Source organism: Vipera berus, assembly GCF_964194415.1.
Source record: "Vipera berus genome assembly, chromosome: 1".
Lineage (NCBI taxonomy): Eukaryota > Metazoa > Chordata > Lepidosauria > Squamata > Viperidae > Vipera > Vipera berus.
Window position 1 is genome coordinate 337,325,943 of NC_138202.1, and position 21,408 is coordinate 337,347,350.

Sequence of the window (21,408 nt, forward strand, 5' to 3'; positions counted from 1 at the left end):
CTGCTAAAATGCAAGAGAAGAGGAGCCGTGGATCACGGTCAAGCGGTTTGCCGAAAAGAGGGAGATACAAAGACGAGAGTCGCTTTGGTGGGGTCGCCAGAACAGGATCACTCGACAGAGCTTGCCACCTCTGGGATGGCGATCTCCCTTGCTTACGTCAGGGACGCTGCGCGGAGAGGTCGGCGCTCTGAAGGCAGCGCGTAGGTGGGACTTCTCATGCCTCGGTTGTCATGGGAGCAGTAGCAAATCACTCGCTTCCCCCCCCCGCCCTTCTTGTTGCTATGACAGCGGGAAGGGCGGGGTTGAAGATGAGGCCTAGCCATACTGAGCTTGTTTAAGGGGCGGCGCATGCGTGGGAACCTCCTCCCCCCCCCCTCCCCGCAAACCCGGCCCGGACTCGGAGGAGGAGCCGCCGCCGCCTCTGCTATCGTAAAGAAGTCAGGCCGGTCGGCGGGAGGGCAAAGACGGAGCCAGCCAGCCGCCGTTGCCGCGCCGGCAACCGCCGTGAGTGAAGGGAAGCGGTTGGGGAGGGGAGGGCCGAACAACAGAGGGAGCCCCTTCCCGCCGCCTGAGGGCAAAGGGGAGGCGGAAAGTGCCCCGTCATGGCCCCTCCTCGCTTATTCGGGTGACCCTTTCCCGAAGGGCCGCCGCTGCGGGGTATTCCCTAGAGCCGAGGCGGGTCGGGGGGAGGGGTGGGGGGGCTATTCGCGGCTGCAGTTGCCGTCCCCGCTTGCCTTTCTAAAGGGCGGCCGGCTGTGGCTTTTGCTTAGTGAGGGGCAGCGCCGCCGCTCGCCCTCAGCCCGCTCGTGCTCCTCTGAGGCGGCGGCGGCGGCGGCGAGAGCGCGAGCGCGCTGTCTGATAGAGCAAACGTCCCGGCCGCCCAGATGGGACCTGCCGGCGCGCTACATACAGGCCGGCCGTGACTCGGCAGAGCGTCCTCGGGGATGCTGGGGATGCTGATAACTGAGAGGGGAAGGCGGCAAGGCGCGATCTTCCCCGGGCAGCAGTGGCAGCCTCTCTGCCAGGGGACACAAAATAGCTTTCTTTGCTGCGCCACGGAGGTCGCCGCCGAAGAGGCACTCTTCCACTTCTTGCCGTGGAAGCCGAGTAAATGGAGCCTTTGCTTTGTGTCTCCCTGCCTCAGCCTCTGTAGGCGAGTTTCTAAATTTGGGGTGCGGACCGTGCGGGATTTTTTAGTTTCGAGGCTCCGTAGTTTCTTTGAGCCTTGTCTGCCTCCTTGCACTGACTAAACCAGGGGTAGGCAACCTCGGCTCTTTTATGACTCGCGGACTTCAACTCCCAGAATTCCCGAGCCAGCATAGCTGGCTCGGGAATTCTGGGAGTTGAAGTCCGCGAGTCATAAAAGAGCCGAGGTTGCCTACCCCTGGACTAGACAAATGTCTGGACTGGCTGGCCTAAAGGGGAGAATTAGAAAGATTAAAGAGGGGGGGGAAAAGTCTGTCAGGAAAAGCCTGGCATTCTGCAAAACGGGGTGCAAATTAACTTGAGTCGATTCTAACATCCCAGTGCCTTGGTTTTGCAAGGCCATTCATATTTTTTTTTAACCAGCAAGTCAGTGATCATCCACTGTGGGATATGATTATATTCTTAGCCTTGATTAGAGATATATGAATAGTTATTTATTTATTTATTGATTTGATTTGATTTGATTTGATTTGATTTGATTTGTATACCGCCCTTCTCCCGAAGGACTCAGGGCGGTGAACAGGGACATAAATATCAAAATACCCAAAATACAGAAATTAAAAACAAATTAAACCCTAGTGCCCAAATGCAGAAAATAAATTACATTAAAACAATAATTAAAACAAAACCCATCAGACCAGGCCGGCTTGTACAAACTAATAGGTTTTTAGGTCGCGTCGGAAGGAGTGAAGGTCGGGAGCCATCCGGAGCTCAACCGGTAAATGGATCCACAGGTCAGGTGCACCCACAGAAAACGCCCTCCCCCTGGGGGTCACCAGACGGCATTCTCCGAACGGCGGCACCCTGAGGAGGCCCTCTCTGTGGGAGCGCACTGGGCGGAGGGAAGTTGATGCTGGTCGCAGGTGCTCCCTAAGGATGATGCCTTGTGTATTAACCAATCCTCTCAGTAAGGACTTGTGTATAGAGAACATAGACTCATACATGATCTAGCCCACAGGTACACAGGTGACTGAGTAACTCTGTAGATTGATGTTTGGAATGCAGAATGGCTGGTCCACTGTGTTGGCTGGCCTAGAAAATGGCTTTTTATTTTTGTGACTATCAGGCCGCTCATCAGGAAAGTGCTAGAGAGATACAGATGACAATTCATATATTTTAGGAGGTGCTGGTTCAATTTCATCTGTGAATGCATCAGTCGTAAAGTAAAAAAATGTTCCCATTTTTCCAAATCCAAGTTAATACATTCCATCTTCCCCTAGGAAAATAAGTGTTTATATCAAATGGTTATAGGCACGATAATTTTGTTTAAAATACACATTTACACACACACACACACACACACACACACATCAATAAAATTTTCAGAGCAATACAACATCTGGAAATTGAGATCTTTTTATGAGATTTTCTGGGTACATATAAATACTGTATAACCTGATTATGGAATGAATACATTTTCTGGATTCACATGTATCGAATCATAAATTAAGTGACAGGTTGGGATTGGTTAATATGCCAAACATACAAACCCTGAAGCAAGTTAATAATAATTTTTGTAAATGTCTTTTATGCATATTTATTGTATTTTTGTTTGTTACATAAACACGGCCTCTGGGAATTGAGGAAATCCAAGTAATCTGTTGACAAATGTATCCAGTACTGTTCACTGTTTTCTACTTTTTAATGAAGTATCATTGCATGTGTGTGTGCACGTACACATGCCTTCAAATCAGTATTGACTCCTGGTGAATGCCTGGACAGGTTCCTGCACTTTTCTTGCCAAAATTTCAGAAGTTGTTTGCCATTGCCTTCTTCCTAGGGCTGAGAGAGAGTAGCTGGTCCAGAATCACACAGCTGGCTTTGTACATAAAGTGTGTGGGGGCTATATCTAACCTATCTTTGGCATATTATGGCAGATTGTGAGCTGGAGTACCATTACAAGCTGGGAATCGGTCACTTCTGGACTGTATTTGCTTACAATACAGGTAGTCCTTCTGACCAAAATTTAGACTGGAACTTCCATCACTAAGTGATGTGATTGTTAAATGAGTCATGCCTGATTTTACAACCTTTTTGTCATGAAAGTTAAGCAAATGTTGTTAAGTGAGTCTGGTTGTTCCCATTGACTTTGCTTGTCGGAAGCTTCCAGGGATGGTTGCAAATGCAATTGCATTAAGCTGGGATGCTGCAACTGTTGTAAATGCATGCTGGTTGCCAAGTAGCCAAATTTTGATTATGTGACCACAGGGACTCTGACAGTCATAGGTGCAAAGACTGGTCATAAGTAACTTTTTTTTAGTGCCATCGTAACTTCAAACAGGTGTTAAACAAATGACTATAAACAAATACTACTTTTTTTGCTGGTCAGCTTGGCAGTGTACCTGATCTCTGTGGTAAGTAGATGAGGTTTCATGACAAGAACATTGTTTCTTATAAATTCTGTAATCTTACTTGAGTGAATGCTCTATTTTAGAGTTCCAGCATGTCGTCTTTGTACTTGCTGCAGAAAGCAAGAGAAAGCGTCATGATTATCTGTCAGATCCCATTTGATGTGGCTATAGCCTTCCTACAGATTTCTTTTAATTGTATTTTTCATGATCTCTCTCTCTCTCAGTTGTTTATGCATGGTACTCTTTCTAGCGCTTATTTTTCTTTGTGCTGTGTCATATACCAGGTTCTCCTGACAAGACTGATTTAGTCTACCCATTTCCCTGCTGGACAGGAGAATGGAGGATAAGAGGGCTTTTAATCCTCCTTGTGGGGGATGTAAACTTATCTTACAAATAGAGTATTTGATTAGTCAAGTAAATCTTCTCTATTGAGTGTCTCTGATGTGACTATATGAACTGTATGAACACACTTCTGAAAAACTAGAGTGATGTGAGAGGTCTGCTATGGTTTCATTTATATTTGTGGCTGTTATATGTCTCCTTTGACTTCTTGCTGTCCTTTGATAATTGGTTCTTGCTTCAATTATATTTAAGTGGTGAAAGGGAAAGGTTTTTTATCCTGCTGTGAAATGATTCCAACTATTCTGTATGACCTGTCTAAAACTCAGTCTTGATCACCTTAGTATTTAGCTGCCATAAATATTTATGAGACTGGTTGACGGAATAATTGGTATTTAAAACTGAGGTGGTGTTTCCTAAATGAGCCTTCCTGGATTTTTCTGACTGTGCATGGCACTTTGGAGATAAATAGCCCGGTGTATATTTGGCTGGCTATTTTCTCTTGGATCCAAAGATGCACCCTCTTTTCTTAACCAGTTTTTGAGACCAGACTCCATTTGATGATGTCTTTAAGAATTCCCATTAGCTTGATATGGGGTAAAAGGTAAAGGTAAAGGTTCCCCCGCACGTGCGTGCTAGTCGTTTCCGACTCTAGGGGCCGGTGCTCATCTCCGTTTCAAAGCCGAAGAGCCAGCGCTTGTCCGAGGACGTCTCCATGGTCATGTGGCCAGCATGGCCAGCATGACCAAAGGCGCACGGAACCCTGTTACCTTCCCACCATAGTGGTCCCTATTTTTCTACATGCATTTTTACGTGCTTTCGAACTGCTAGGTTGGCAGAAGCTGGGACGAGTAACAGGCGCTCACTCTGTTACACGGCACTCGGGATTCGACCCACCAAACTGCCGACCTTCTGATCGACAAGCTCAGCGTCTTAACCCACTGAGCCACCGCATCCCCTGATATGGGGTAATAAGAGGCAATTAAAGAGAGGAAAAAAGTGGAGGGGAATGGGACAGGTTTTTAAAATCACAGATATAGTTGCTTGAAAAATTAGTGTTTGCTGCACTACATTAAAATTACAAACAGAAAGGGAAATGACAGTGGAGTAAAAAGTATTCTCATCGTGATAAGAACTGGAAAAAGGAACAGAAAATTTTGAAACAATATTTTAAAATACAACTTGGAAGATGCGCTATGGTTCTTGCTGAAGTAAATAGCTTTTCAAGAAAGTAACATAAGAGTTCTATGCTCTATCTTTGAACAGGCCTTTGTAATTTCAGATTTCAAGGCAGCTGTAGATTTTTTCAGCTCAGACTTTAAACAGCTGCTAATAAATATGTGTCTGATCTTTTGAAAATGTTCAAGAAATTTCTCAACCTCCCTAGGCAGCTGCTTCAGCCAATCCTTGTCTGATCCTCAGTTTCTTCTTTTTCAATAAAGTTTTCAAATCTTGGACAAAATTAGGGACATCTTACAATAAAGAATTTGATTTTTGGATGTAGTAATAAAGTAAAAGTTAATGAATAAGCACTCAGAGATGAACAACTCCTAAGGTATGCCATTCATTTCTATTCTGTGTTGACCTCAAGAGAGAAATGCTGACAGTATAAATTGGGCTAAGCTGTCTACATGATTTACTGGTGGTGGAATTTTTTTTCATCTTTCTTCAAGCTGGTTGCAAGTCAGTTCTGAAGCCTGGGCAGTGATGTCATTGTGAAGGACATATTCTGCACTGTATAATTGTGGATTCTGTTAAGAAATGATCTGAAGACTTTTCTTATTTCCCACTGGGGCTACAATGTGGGCCTTCTATTTTGAGAAATATTTTCTCAAACTATCATACGAGACTGGAGAAGAGACAGAGCACAGAAGACCCCCCCCCCCAATAGTACTTATAGTCAGGGCTTTTTTTCCTCATAGAACGCTCAGAACGGAGTTCCGATACCTTTTTTGGGATGGAACCTTGTAGGGTAGGCAAGGCGGGTTGTATGACATGTGTGAGTTCTGGCACCTTTTTCTTTCACAAAAAAAGCACTGCTTATAGTGAACATCAGCCATTTTTTGGTAAGCAGTAAAGAATGTCTGGGACGTGGTGGCTCAGTGGGTTAGGACGCTGAGCTTGTCGATCTGAAGGTCGGCAGTTTGGTGGGTCGAATCCCGAGTGCCGCGTAACAGAGTGAGCGCCTGTTACTCGTCCCAGCTTTTGCCAACCTAGCAGTTCGAAAGCACGTAAAAATGCAAGTAGAAAAATAGGGACCACTACAGTGGGAAGGTAACAGCGTTCCGTGTGCCTTTGGTGTCTAGTCATGCCGGCCAAATGACCACGGAGACGTCCTCGGACAAGCGCTGGCTCTTCGGCTTTGAAACGGAGATGAGCACCGGCCCCTAGAGTCGGAAACGACTAGCACATATGTGTGGGGGAACCTTTACCTTTACTTTAAAGAATGTCTGGATGCATGAGGCCATTGCCACTATGGTAAAATGCTAAATGACTCTTCTACTTGTTCATTAGGGAACTAATCATCCTGTTTAATGTCACTTCAGTTGAGTTCTGTTCCAAAGTGTTACATTTAAATTTCTACTTGGTACCCTGCCATAGATTACTACCTGGGCAATTCACCTGTTGATTGTAATAAGATAATGTGGAGAGGTAGCTGGAGATCCACTTGAAAATGTTAATGTAATTTTGGAATCAGTGGTTGCAATTTGTTTAATGTCACAGTAATGACACCTTGGTTAATTCTAGGACTAATTCAAAGCAGAATAATCAACTACCAATGTTTCTACACATTTGTGGCAAAAGCTGTTGTTTCAGGCTGCATTTTAGGATGTGGTTGCTCACCTGTAGTTCCATATGACAAGAACTACAATCTTTGTCTGAAGGATGGTAATTCAGCAATTTTTGAACAAAACAATTTTAACAGTTTGCAGATACCATTTTGGTCATGGCTGTTGCTTAGTTAAGCTCGAAGTTCTGTGGCCTTATACAAAAATTCTAAAGACAGCTGCATGGGTTGGGAAAATTCCTGTTCCTCACTGTTACTACTACGGGAGTTATTTATATAGTCTCTTAATTACAACATGCTTGGTCTTACCCACAGTCATGTCTGAGAACATTTTTACTTTCCCAGCAGTTGAAGATAAATCGCTTAGGTTATAAATAAACAGAATTACACTCTGTATTAGGTCAATTTGCCTTCATTCACAGGCCAATTTAAACTATTAATTGTGACCCCAATATCTGTTTCCAAGATTATACATACGCACACACAAATAAAGGTAAAGGTTCCCCCGCACATGCGTGCTAGTAGTTTCCAACTCTAGGGGCTGGTGCTCATCTCCGTTTCAAAGCCAAAGATCCAGCTCTTGTCCGAGGATGTCTCCGTGGTCATGACTAGACGCCAAAGGCGCATGGAATGCTGTTACCTTCCCACCGTAGTGGTCCTAACCCACTGAGCCACCGCTGCAGCACACTGCTGGCTCATATTTAAGTGATTGTCCACTAGGACTCCGAAATCCCTCTCACAGTTACTACTATTGAGCAAGTTACCACCTATAGTGTACCTGTGCATTTAGTTTTTCTTGCCTAAATGTAGAACCTTACTTTTTTCACCATTGAATTTCAATTTGTTAGATAGAGCCTAATGTTCAAGTCTGTCAAGATCCTTCTGTATTTTAAGCCTATCTTCTGGAGTGTTGGCTATTCCTGCCAGCATCGTGTCATCTGCAAATTTGATGAGTTTCCCATCTATCCCCTCATCCAAATCATTGATGAAGATGTTGAAGAGCACTGGGCCCAAAACAAAGCCCTGGGGCACCCCACTACACACTTCCCTTCATGTAGACACAGTTTCATTGAGGACCACACGCTGAGTATGGCCGGTCAGCCAGCTACAAATCCATCTGGTGGTGATGCTGTCTAACCCACATTTTTTTATCTTATCAAGTAGTAGGTTGTGGTCTACTTTATCAAATGCCTTACTGAAATCCAAGTAAATTATATCCACAGCATTCCTCTGGTCCACTAATTTTGTCACACGGTCAAAGAATGCAATAAGTTTTGTCTGGCATGATCTGTTTTTGACAAACCCATGTTGGCTTTTGGTTATGATTTTGTTTGCCTCTAGATGTTCACTGATTCCCTGTTTCCCCTGAAATAAGACCTAACTGCAAAGTAAGCCCTAGCATGATTTTTCAGGATGCTCATGATATAAGCCCTACCCCCAAAATAAGCCCCAGTTAAGATTATCAGCTATTTAGTACCGCAATTCTCCGAAAATAAGACCTAACTGAAAAATAAGCCCTATTGTGTCTTTTGGAGCAAAAAGTAATATAATCTGGGGCAAAAAAAAATCAGGGAAATACAGGGATATATATAGGAAGGGCTTTTTTTCTCATAGAACGCTCAGAACAGCGTTCTGGCACTTTTCTTTTTTCTTTCTTTTTTTTTTTTTGCAAAAAAAACCACAACTCCCTCTATTGGCTTTAGGAGTAGGCAATCTTGGCTCTTTTTTATGACTCGTGGACTTCAACTCCCAGAAATCCTGAGCCAGCCATGCTGAGGGGAAAGAGAGAGGTTTCCAAGCTGAGCCATGCTGGCTCAGGAATTCTGGGAGTTTTAGTCCTTGAGTCATAAAAGAGCCAAGGTTGCCTACCCTGCACTAGAGGAGGACATTAAAATTATTTACAAGGTTACTTCTTTAGGAACTAAACTTTTAGAATCTAAAACAGCCAACAGAAAAGAACCTCATATTTTTCATCTGCTTCTGTCTTTTGGAAGGTAAAATTAGATAACAAAATAATGTATTTCCTGTGTTAACATCTCTGCAATGAAATCAATAAAGGTAACAGGAAAGAAATGAGAAACATTTTTCTCAATGTAATATGTCTAATTTAGCTGATGCTAGAAAAAAAATAGTATCTTTTGTACACTCTTGAAAACTATTTTAAATCTATAACCATCTATTACAACTAAACCACTTTAAATTAATTCAAGAATGAAATATTCTTAATTTGGACTTTACTTTTACTGTTTAGACTGTTGTGTGTTTTGAAAAATAGATTATTTAGAATCTAGTTATGTTGCACTTCAATCTTTAATAATTAACCTGGTATATACATAACAGTATACGATGTTTTCCATGGTGAGCTTAACATCAATAACAACATTTATTAAAAAGGCTAATTTCTGGTGGTATTATCTGTACATTAAAATTTTGTTTAGTCACAATCTTTCACTCTTCACATTCTGGACAAGCAGTGATCATGTATCCTAGCAAAAGATGTTACATATGTGCATAAGTCAGTAGCATATGCCTTTTTAAAAATATCAGACATGGAAAGAAACAAAAATAAGTCCAAAATATCTGTATTACATCCAGAAATGCCAACTTTTCAACAAATATTTCTCATCCATAACTATGGCACCCTAAGGATACCTGCATACATGCAAATGCTTCTCTGGGATCAGTAACACAGCAGGGATTGCTTTTTCCTTCCAGTAACAGATTGCTGGGAAATACCAAACATGGTGTTGAGAATTCCTATGTTTGTTACAAATTTTTCTGGATGTGGTTGGAAAGAGGCTGTTTGGCGCCAGAGACCACTGCCACGAGGAAACACAGCTCTGGGTCGGGGTTCGGAGCAGCTCTGGGTGGAGGCTCAGCATGGGCCGCAGCATGGGCGGCTGTGGGGAGGGGAATTCCCACGGCATATGGCTCCGAACCGCAGGGGCGGGGGTGCAAAGGACGGGCGGCGACGCCGTAGCAGCTCCCAGTGACAGCAACTCTTGAGTTCCGGCACCTTTTTCTTTTTAGAAAAAAAGCACTGTATATTGGTGTATATATTTGTGTGTGTGTGTGTGTGTGTGTGTGTGTGCATGTATATTGCGTGTATAAAATCTCCCCTGTGTTATTTCTATAAATGATTCAAGATGGCGGATATATCTAATAATCTTTCTTCCTATTTTCTATATTTCTGCTACATTGAAACTGAATTACATTCTTAAAAAATTAAGGGAAAGTTTACATTGGGAAAAGACAAGAAAGAGCTATAGTAGTAATTCTGAAATATCTTAAGGATGTCAAACATTCAGAGCATATATTAAAATAAAAGCTGGACAGCCATCTGCCAGGGATGCCTTAACTGAATTCCTGCACTGAATGATTTGGACTCAATGTCCCTAAATGTCTCTTTCTGATTTTAAGAAAGATACAAAATATAACATTTACTGTTGCAGTATATAATGTGTATGACATAGTATATCTATCCCTTCATAATATTCTAATTATCCATTCTTATGGTTTCTAAGTTATTGTTTATAGTTGCCAGACAAATGGAAATAATGATGCAGTATAGATAGATAATGAACAGAGGATGAAAGATGTATTTCCTTTTCAGACTCTGTTCATTCTGTATCCATACCTCTGCTTACCACTGCCTTATTTGCTTTTTTTTCCACAGGCCACCTGTCTCATATTTTAAGTGGTTTAAGCTTTGGAGCAAGACCAAGCCACCTTTTATAAAATCTTGCACACACAATGCTATTGGCCCTCCCCTCAACCCTGCTTTTCTTTTGATACCTTGTACATGCCAAGATGTCTTGTTTATAGCGTGCTTCATTGGTGCCACATGGATGTTTGAATATATTTTGTGATAATCTTATGACAATAAAATTTGCTATTCATTTATCTATTTGATTTTTATAGCTACCCATCTCAACAAGTGACTCTGGGTGGTATACATCATAAAACATTAAAACAGTTAAAACAGTACAATATAAATGGCATCAAGTAAAACTGTTTACTACCCTAATATAGTCAGGAAATGAGGCCTGTAACACATTTGCGGGGCCAGGCCTGGGCACGCAACCAACTCTTCATGCTTTACAAAAGGCTAACAATGGATCATCCAGATATTTGAAGGGAGAATATTCTAGCAGGGATGACAGAAGAGAAGGCATGTCTCATGAGTCCTGCCAGCCAGCATTCCTTGGCTAACAGGACGTGCAACAAGTCTCACCTGCCTGACAGCATATAGGTGTAAACAAATTGTTTCCCAGCCATATGTTTTCCCTTTGTTCAGAGCGCTGCAAGATCACTCTTCCCCCAACAAATAAACAATTTTGTTTGGTTGCCTTATAACATCATGTTTTATCTTACAGTCTGCAGTTTGTCATTACAGGTCATGTCTTAGTCTTGGTTGGTTTATCATAGTGGCATGTTGTCTACTCTGGGCTGATGGCTATCTTTTGGTTAAAGAGCCATTGGTACTCCAAGAGAACAGAGATAGGCAAGAATAGACAGCAGTTTCTGCATTGTTATTCCACTCCCATTTTATAGGTTCAAAGCCTTTGGGCATGGGCAGAGTACAGAATAAATAAGTAAATAATGAACAAATGGGATTAATTAGGAATATAAACAATATCAGGAGATTCAGCCTTTACCCATTCTGTGCATCTGCTCCTGATTGGGCCCCGTGTTTTTTCAGTTATTTCTATATAAAAAATAAGCATACTGGAAATATTTGTTGGCCAATTACCAACATGGAAAATAATACGAAAGACTGACAATCCATGATCCACAAAAATATGTCTGTTTTAGCCCATAGACAGAATGTGTCTGTAAAAAAACATGGTTATGAAATACATTGTCAGGAAATTCAGATTTAAATTGCTGGGCAAAAGATAGTGTTCAAGTGATGCCCAAAACGTCAGTCCTAATAATTGATATTATGATTATATATTGTGTTTGCACATATCAATTATTCTTTTGTGTGCTTTTGCAAAGTGTTGAATAGAATATAGAAGCATCATTTATTAATCAAATTTATATGGATGCCCTTCTCATGGAAAGTGATTCTGGATGGTATATTCAAGCACAAATCATTGTGAGGTAGTAATACGACTTCTGAGTAGAAAGAACATATTCTCTATGCCATGCCAATTGATTTCATGTGTAGTGAGGATGTGCACAGTGTATGGAATAGAATGTACTTTGATCTGAGGTTCTGTTGGCATCCAGTCAGTGTGCAGATAAAGCGGTCATGCTGGACAGTATTCTGACCTGAGATCTGCAGAGGTTGCTTTTCTGAGCATAATGTTAGTCTTTTCCAGACATTTCATGAACAACACTAATTAGAAATACAGGAGGTCATTATTATCTGGAAAACGGCTGGGAAAATCTATAGAGAAAGTGATTGAAGGCTATAGTCTTTCTTCTAAAGCTGCTATTGTCCTGTTCCCCTTCATGAGCCTTTTATTGGAATAACTGTAGTGGTGCCTGGCCTCCCCCATGAGACTGACTCCTGGCATGCTGCCAAATTCTGTTTGGTTTCCTTTATTAGAATGCATTTCCTGTTTTGTGCTACCCTTTTGAATGTTTCCTGTCTTGGGAGTTGCATAAGCAGGACTAAGCAAATTATGTGACTGCTGACCAGTAAGAAAAACTTCACCATTGTTGAGTGGGAAGGAACATAGTAACTGTGTGAGCGGCTTGGAACATGCTAACTGAAAAACCTCTGTTGTGTGGCACCCAGCATTCTCTTGCTTTTGTGATGTATTACTATACTGGATTAGTAGTGGAAGACAAAGCTAGGGGAAAGCCATGCTAACAGATGCCATTCAGTGGCATCTAGCTCTAAACCAATGGGTGCCTGAGATCTGGACTGATGGTATGTCTTTTTCCAAGTTGTTGCAACAAAAACAAAATTCTAGAGACAAATTTGTTAAGAAACCTCTATGGAATAGAATCTACTCCAGGGGTGACATGATAGCAGTGTTCCAATGTCTCAGGGGCTGCCACAAAGAAGAGGGAGCCAAGCTATTCTCCAAAGCACCTGAAAGCAGGACAAGAAGCAACGGATGGAAACTAGTCAAGGAGAGAAGCAACCTAGAACTAAGGAGAAACTTCCTGACAGTTAGAACAATTAACCAGTGGAACAACCTGCCTCCAGAAGTGGTGAATGCTCCAACACTGGAAGTTTTTAAGAAGAGACTGGACAGCCATTTGTCTGAAATGGTATAGGGTTTCCTGCCTGAGCAGGGGGTTGGACTAGATGACCTCCAAGGTCCCTTCCAACTTATTATTATTATTATTATTATTATTATTATTTGGCAAATGTGTAAATAAATCAAGAGACCTGAATTCCTATTAAATAAAACAAATACCAAATCTGATAATTCTATGAACTATTGCAGGATTTATCCCTAGTCCCATTAAATGACAAATCCAACTTATATTTCTGTCCCCATAATAATTAAATAGGCAGCACCAGCATAGTCAGGAATTAACAATTGTTTTTCACAAGCAAGGATTCATTTTCCTGCTTGCCTTCCAATGTGATACAGTACATGTTATCACCAGTCATCAAAGCTCCACTAATTTCAACATAAAATTCTGCTTTATTAGTTTAAACTTGAATTGAAACAGACTAGGTTTCAGGACAGATTGTGGTCTAGGAGCAGCAAATCACAAAACAAGCATTTTTGAAATATAGTTAAGAGAATATTTCCTATTGTTTTGAACATTTATGGTAAGACATATTCAAGGCACTTGCTCATCTCAACTGTTGTAGGTCTTGTTAAGGTGGGCAGATGTTGTCCACTATCATCAAAAAGGATATTCATTTGTTTACCACTCACATTAATCCTTATATGCACCTTTATGTCCTGGGAAAACATAATTGTCATCTAAATCAATTACTGTATAGAAGTAATCCTGGACTTATAGTTGAGCCCAGAATTTATGTGACTGAGTGAGAAATTTGTTAAGAGAGTTTTGCCCCATTTTATAACTTTTCTTGCCACATTTTCTCTCGCCCCTCCTGTTCAACATCTATATGAAGCCGCTGGGTGAGATCATTCGTGGTTTCGGGGTGGGGTATCATCAGTACGCTGATGATACCCAACTTTTTCTCTCCACCCCGAACCAACCCAGCGATGCCCTTGGCGTGATGTCCCACTGCCTGGAGGCGGCCCAGGTCTGGATGGGGAGAAACAGGCTTCGTCTCAATCCTGCCAAGACTGAGTGGCTGTGCATATCGGCATCTCGGGTTAACCAGACTATTCCACCTTTAACGATGGGGGGTGAGGTGTTACCCCCTGTTGATAGGGCTCGCAACTTGGGCGTCCTCCTGGATTCACAGCTCAATTTTGAACACCATATAGGAGCCGTGACCGGGGGGCTTTTGCCCAGGTTCGCCTGGTGCGCCAGTTGCGACCCTACCTGGACCGAGATGCCCTACGCACAGTCACTCATGCGATCGTGACCTCCCGTTTAGACTACTGCATATATTTTTATGTAAAAACTTTCAATAAAAAATATATATTTTAACAGATGCATTCTAATTGTCCTTTCTATTTTTTATCTTAAGAAAATTGTTTTTATCTCTTTTTAAATTCCATATCACATGTGTCAGTGAAACCCCAAATTTTTACTTCTCCAACAGAGAAAATCTGATGTCTGTCCTTTGAAGTACATTTTTGGGAGTGTCCAATATCTTTTAAATGCATTTTTAGTTAAACCAACTTTACCTTAAGTCTGTTGATACCTTTTAAACATTTTAAAAGAGATGAAGTAATTGATGGGGCATTACTGGAAATTTCCAAAATGTTTTTTTTTATTGAAAAGTTTTACAATACATTTTTAAATACAAACCCCCCCTCCCCTCTCCCCAACCCCCCCAACCCTCCCCTCCCCTCCCCCCTCCCCGACTTCCCAGAGCAAAATACAGGGTATAAAAATACAAACAAACATAATCTAAAATATGCAAACAGCTATAAAATATTCTATCGCACTTTAACTCTTAATAAATGACTACAAGCTAGTTATACATTATATCCGCTACTTATTCAAATGCTAAATGAAACTTTTTAGTCCCTTATTTATTCTGGATATAATCAATCCATCTTCTCCACTCCACAATGTATCTCTGTTGCGATTGGTCTTTCAAATACGCTGAGATCTTTGCCATTTCCGCCAAGTTGGAAACTTTTAAAGTCCATTCTTCTATAGTCGGCAGTTCTTCCTTCTTCCAATATTGCGCTACTAAAAGTCTCGCTGCCGTAATTAAATTCAACATCAACTTAGTGTCCGAAATTTCCAAAATGTTCACTTTAAAATTCTTCTTGAGCTTTTGATAGAGATATGTTATAGGTTTTACTTCTTACACGAATACCATGAAATAAGGGAGTATTTTGGAATAACTTGTCTTTGATTGCTTGGATTTTGGTTGCAGAGATCCAGGCAGGCATGCATAGGCAGGAGCTCTTTCTGCCAGCCACCAGAGATGAGGGAGGGAAGTACTCTTGGCAGGGAGCAGCAGCTTGCAACCCTGCTACTTTTCCATTGACTTTTTGGGGAGGCTGGCAGAGAAAGTTAAGAGATGATCACATGATCACAGGGCATTTGGCAATTGGTTGTAAATGCACACAAATTTCCAAGCAACCTGATCATGATCACATGACCACCGGGTGGGTGGGCAACAGGTTGCGATGGTGAGAAGTGTTTTACAGCCTGTAAAGCACTTTTTCCGAGGCCATAACTTCAAATACAGGAAGTGTTCATCCCAAATTTCTGTTGTTAAGTGAGACATTTGTTAAGTTATTTTTGCCCCATTTTACGACCTTTATTGCCAGTATTGTTAAGTGAATCACTGCAGTTATTACATTAGTAACATGGTTGTTAAGTGAATCTGGCTTCCGTATTGACTTTGCTTGTCAGAAGATCGCAAAAGGTGATCACATGACCCCGGGACACTGCAATGTTCCTAAATATGAGTCAGATGCCAAGCATCTGAATTTTAATGGGGATGCCACAATGGTAATAAGTGCGAAAAATGGTCATAAGTCACATTTTTTTCAGTGCCGCTGTAATTTTGAACAGTCACTAAATGATTGTCCTAGTAGACAATCACCTCAATATGAGCCAGCAGTGTGCTGCAGCTGCCAAAAAGCCAACACATTGCTAGGCTGCATTAACAGAGGGATAGAATCAAGATCAAGTGAAGTACTAATACCACTTTACAATGCTTTGGTAAGGCCACACCTGGAATACTGCATCCAGTTTTGGTCACAATGTAAAAAAGATGTTGTGACTCTAAAAAGGGTACAGAGAAGAGCAACAAAGATGATTGGGGGACTGGAGGCTAAAACATATAGGGAATGGTTGCTGGAATTGGGTATGTCTAGTTTAATGAAGAGAAGGACGAGGGGGGACATGATAGCAGTGTTCCAATATCTCAGGGGCTGCCACAAAGAAGAGGGAGTCAAGCTATTCTCCAAAGCACCTGAGAGCAGGACAAGAAGCAACGGATGGAAACTAGTCAAGGAGAGAAGCAACCTAGAACTAAGGAGAAACTTCCTGACAGTTAGAACAATTAACCAGTGGAACAACCTGCCTCCAGAGGTGGTGAATGCTCCAACAGTGGAGGTTTTTAAGAAGATACTGGACAGCCATTTGCCTGAAATGGTATAAGGTTTCCTGCCTGAGCAGGGGGTTGGACTAGATGACCTCCAAGGTCCCTTCCAACTACTACTACTACTTCTTCTTCTTCTTCTTCTTCTTCTTCTTCTTCTTCTTCTTCTTCTTCTTCTTCTTCTTCTTCTTCTTCTTCTTCCTTCTTCTTCTTCTTCCTTCTTCTTCTTCTTCTTCTTCTTCTTCTTCTTCTTCTTCTTCTTCTTCTTCTTATTATTATTATTATTATTATTATTATTATTATTAACTGTTGTAAGTCAAGGACTACCTGTAATCATTATGCAACCAACTGTTAAGCAAAGACTAGTTGTATTGTTATTATCAACATATTTACTTTTGCCAATTTATGTAAATAATTAAATGCATTTCATCCACAATTCCTAACCTTTCCTCTTTCTCTTCGATACAGAATAGAATAACAGTTGGAAGGGATCTTGGAGGTCTTCCAGTCCAAGGCAGTGCTCAGGCAGGAAACCCCATACCATTTCTGACAAATGGTTGTCCAGTCTTTTTGTAAAAACATCCAGTGTTGGAGTAGTACAGTCCTTGTATAGTAGCATCTCTAAAGGTTCCTGTCAAAATCTGCTTTTTTTAAGCGTGTAGCGTTCCCATGTGTTTGTCTGCATGTATATATGTACATATACACACAAAGGAAAAGATGGAAAGCACTTTATTTATTTTATTTTTTATTTTAATCCCATTTATATCCTGCCCTTCTCCGAAGACTCAGGGCGGCTTACACTCTAAGCACAAATCAATGTGCTTAGCAATGTGCTTCCTTTCTTCTGTTTTGAAAGATTGTGCTATTATCCTAAAGGACTGCCAAACTATGCCTGAATATTTTGCTCAGGTTCCAAAATAGTCTCATCTGTAACATATTCCAGAGTAAGCCACCACCTTTCACATGAAAAAAGCTGAGCCAAGCAGCTGTGTCAGTTTATAATACCGTATATACTTGAGTATAAGCCGAATTTTTCAGCCCACTTTTTGGGCTGAAAAATTCCACTTCGGCTTATACTCCAGTCAACAAAAAAACTTACCGAGGACTTGTGCGCGGCCGAGGCTTTGGTGCTTCCGGGATCGCGCGCACCTCTCCCAAGCCACCGCAGCGGAAAGAAGCAGGCAGGCAGGGCGCGGAGGTCCGGAGACCTGCCGAAGTTTGGGGAGGTTTGGGGAGGTGCGCGCGCACCTCCCCAAACCTCCCCAAACTTCGGCAGGTCTCCGGACGGCGGCGGCTTGGGAGAGGTGCGCGCGATCCTGGAAGCACCGAAGCCTCGGCCGCGCGCAAGTCCTCGGTAAGCTCCGGGCGGTCACTTGCTTCGCGTCTCCTGAGGGAAGGGGGGGCGACTGGAGCGGGCGTGTTTCCTCGCCTGCTGGGCGCCGCGATTTGCCCGGGGAACGCGCGGGCCCCGAATGGCAGCGTGGAGCGAGGAAGCGGACAGCCAGGGCTTCCCCGAGAGCCGCGGCCACACAGGGTATTCCTGTGTATTCAGGCTTGCAAAATGGCGGATCGAGCCTCTGCTGGCGGCAGAGGCTTGCAGAGCGCGGATCCAGCCTCCGCCGGCGGCGGAGGCTTGCAGAACGGCGGATCGGCTTATACTCGAGTCAATAACTTTTTCCAGTTTTTGGGGGTGAAATTGGGGGTCTCGGCTTATACTCGAGTCGGCTTATACTCAAGTATATACGGTACTTCCCATTAGGACCTAAAAGACTGTGCAACTGCCTACAATACTTGTAATGTTCTTAAGCTTGTATGCTATGTGGTTCGTTCAGTGTAACTTGTAACTATTTAAACCAGGGGTGTCAAACTTGTAACGTCATGCGTCGTGTCGCGACATATTGTGACTTTTTTGCCATTGCCGGCAATGGGGTGGCTGGGGTTTCGCTATGATGCATCCAGCCTGTGGACCGGCAGTTTGATACCCCTGATTTAAACTGTTAAATTGCTCAAGAAAATAGTATTCATGAATTTGATTTCCCCCCCTTACGCTCAGTACAATAAGTCAAGGGTTGAATGGTAAACTTTCGTTGCCAAGAGCAGAAGACAAAATTGAAAGGAAGTTTCTTACACATGCAATAGTTGATAGAGAACCTCTTACAAAGTACTTTTCTAAGTTGCCCCCATCCCATTTTAGTGGGGCATGCACAAGTGAAAATCCTGGATTGTATCTAATATAATTTAGGGCATATGTGAACATATAGGGATACTTTTGTATATTATTTATTTATTTGTATCCTGTCTGTATTATTTTTACAAATAAGTCAAGGCAGTGAACATACTTAATACTAATGAAGGAGAATATTTGTAGCTCAGGTTGAAATGAGGGGTCCTTGGTGCTCTCTGAGCTTGGTTATTATCTTGCAAATGTTACATTTTCCAAACTAGGTAACATCATCTGTGCTTGTACTGGTTTGGGTAATGAAACATCTGCAAGAAAACAACCAAGCTTAAAGAACACCAAGGACCTCTTGTACTTAATGCTTCCTCCTCCTATTTTCTTTTAACAATCGCCTGTATTTTACCAGACTTAGGATGTTTTATGTCATTGTACTGAATCTGTTTAACCAGGAAATAATAGTTAGGCTATGTGAAAGTGATACTGTGTTTTCTTTCTACATAATGGCATTCTGTGGAAGTACAGTAAGCCTTTTGCAGGCTAGAGAATGACTCCCAGGAATTGTTTATATCAGGGGTCTTCAGACTTGGCCCTTTTATGATTTATGGACTTCAACTCCCAGCCAGGCACGCTGGCTGAGGAATTCTGAGAGTTGAAGCCCACAAGTCATAAAAGGACCAAAGACCCCTGGTATATATTGTAGTACAGGTAGTTACCCCTTAGTGACCCCCCCTTTTATTCTTCTACTGTGGAAAAGCTTGGGTTGAAATTATGAATCACTGTAGTTTGTTTCACCTGATATATTATTCGGCTGATGCTGCCAAATTCCAGCTGCTGAAAACTACTATCAGAAAGAGATATATCTCTGCTGTTTTTAAGCACCCTAGAAGAACCTGACTGATCAATGAAACTATCTTAAATTCACACCTGATTGCTACCTCTTTTATTCAGTTTACTCCACCCTCACCCCAAGATTATCATAGGCTTCACCCACCTTTTTCAATAAAGAAAATATTGACTGAGTCAATATTGACTCAGTATGTTCAATAACATTAAGATATTGTATATTGTTAGGTATATTTTAATTCAATCATAATTTGTTAATGTACTGAGAGGATGCAGAGGAAGTTCAGATCACACAGTATATAATTACAGTACTGCAAGATTACAAATAGTTCTAAATTTATTTTCATCAGACATTCTTTTGTCCCTATTCTGCTTTCATTTGCGTCCCTTCATCTATGTCAACCATCAGATGCGTGAAAATGATTGTCATGTCTTTAGGTTATATGACATCCTTTCTAGAGTGAACTCTTAAAGCATGGTGATAGTAGGTATTGCCCAATCTACAATAAATCCAAACACAATTTCAGGGCCCTCTACTATCATAGGATAGTTCTACCTATGATGAGATTTTAAAAAATAAAGCAGAGCGTTCATCATATCTTTATATTTAGATACACCTCTAAGCAGGATATTTAGAATATTATGTGCAACCCCTCTCCTAATTAATTAGGAATATTTGTGGTGTTGTTAGAGATATATATGGGTGGGGGATATAAATGGATATGTTCTTTTTTGCAGTGACAATGTCATTTAGCTGGCTGAAAACCTGAATGATTTGCAATGAATATTAGATTGATTGAATGTTGCAACAGTGAGTATGGATCTGGAAAGTATTGTAACAGCAACCAAGATATTTATGTTTTATGGGAATAACTGATTGCGATTTATAAATGACAAAGTGCAGCAAGTAGATACATTTATATAATTTGGTAGAACACATTTAAGAAATAGAAACATTGGTGGAAAAGTGGTGGACAGAAAAGTTCATATCTGCTTTGAGAAATGACTTTGTCAAAATAAATGAAAATGGCAATGTATACAAATTTGTTTTTGCCAACTGTAATGTAAAGTGAGAGTGGGTATGCCAGTTGTGATTGGATGAAATTGATGAGATCATTAAAAAGGAAAGTGAGAATTTTAAAGAAAAAAATGTATGAATGAACGAATGTATGAATTAATTTAAGCGTAGAGAAGGTCTGTTTACATGGTTGCTAAGAATTGACAAAATCAGTCAATTAGTGAAGGTATATAGAAGCAAGAAAGGTTTTAAGAAATTCGTTAGTATATTAAAAAGAAACAGGTTTTCCTTCTTTATGATGTTGCTTAAAGTGTTGGTTAGAAGATCAAATGTATCTTATAGATTGCCACTGGTCCATGCTGGACAGAGGGGTTTTGCATGGGCCTAAAGCAATTGACTACAGATTTCAAGTGCTCTCAGTGCCTTGCACTCATATCTTTTGTTGCTTTAGATGTCCTTCTTGACACCAGGTGGAGTTCATGGAATTCGCAGCTGATATTTTTTCTTTGTGTCCTAGGAGGGGAGCATCTGCTGCTACTAGGGTTGAACTCTCAACCTTCCCAGTGGGAGTTGAGTTTCTTCGGCCACTGAGTAGTGAGAATACTATGTGTGCTAAATGCTGCTCCACCACACTTGGTGTTTGACCAGATGCAAAAACAGCAAACACTTCTTTTGAGTCATAACAATATGGTTTCAGTATTATTATTTTTTTGAAAACTGTTTGGATGTTTATCCTAATATCATTAGTACTCCTATGAGAGTTGTCTCTATCTTATATTCCCCGTAAACAAACATGCTGAGGTCAATTTCTCTTGCTGCATGAAAGTGTGAGAATATTTGTTGAACTATTCCCAAAACGGTAACAGGGATCAACTTTTCATGACATCATGTTTTTGTTTTTTTTATCATGTAAAAAATAAAGTGCATTATCCTTCTAATAAATCCCCTCCTTCCTTCAAGGTTTGGTGACGGATATCTGTCCAAGAATGGTTATAGAAACAGTTGTGTTCTGGGAAGAACTTAGGCTAAAAAAATAAACTGTGGTAACAAAAGAGC

The 21,408-nt window shown here is 41.3% G+C and overlaps 1 protein-coding gene across 4 annotated transcripts in view; it reads left to right on the forward strand.

Moving 5' to 3' along the window:
* Positions 1-372: 372 nt before the first annotated feature.
* The window catches only part of MAPRE3 (microtubule associated protein RP/EB family member 3), a 37,177-nt gene continuing 16,141 nt past the window's right edge, over positions 373-21,408 (forward strand). For all 4 annotated transcript variants that reach the window (XM_081315256.1, XM_081315258.1, XM_081315259.1 and 1 more), the window contains exon 1: positions 373-504. The gene's annotated coding sequence lies outside the window, so the exon portion shown is untranslated. The remainder of the gene's footprint in view (positions 505-21,408) is intronic.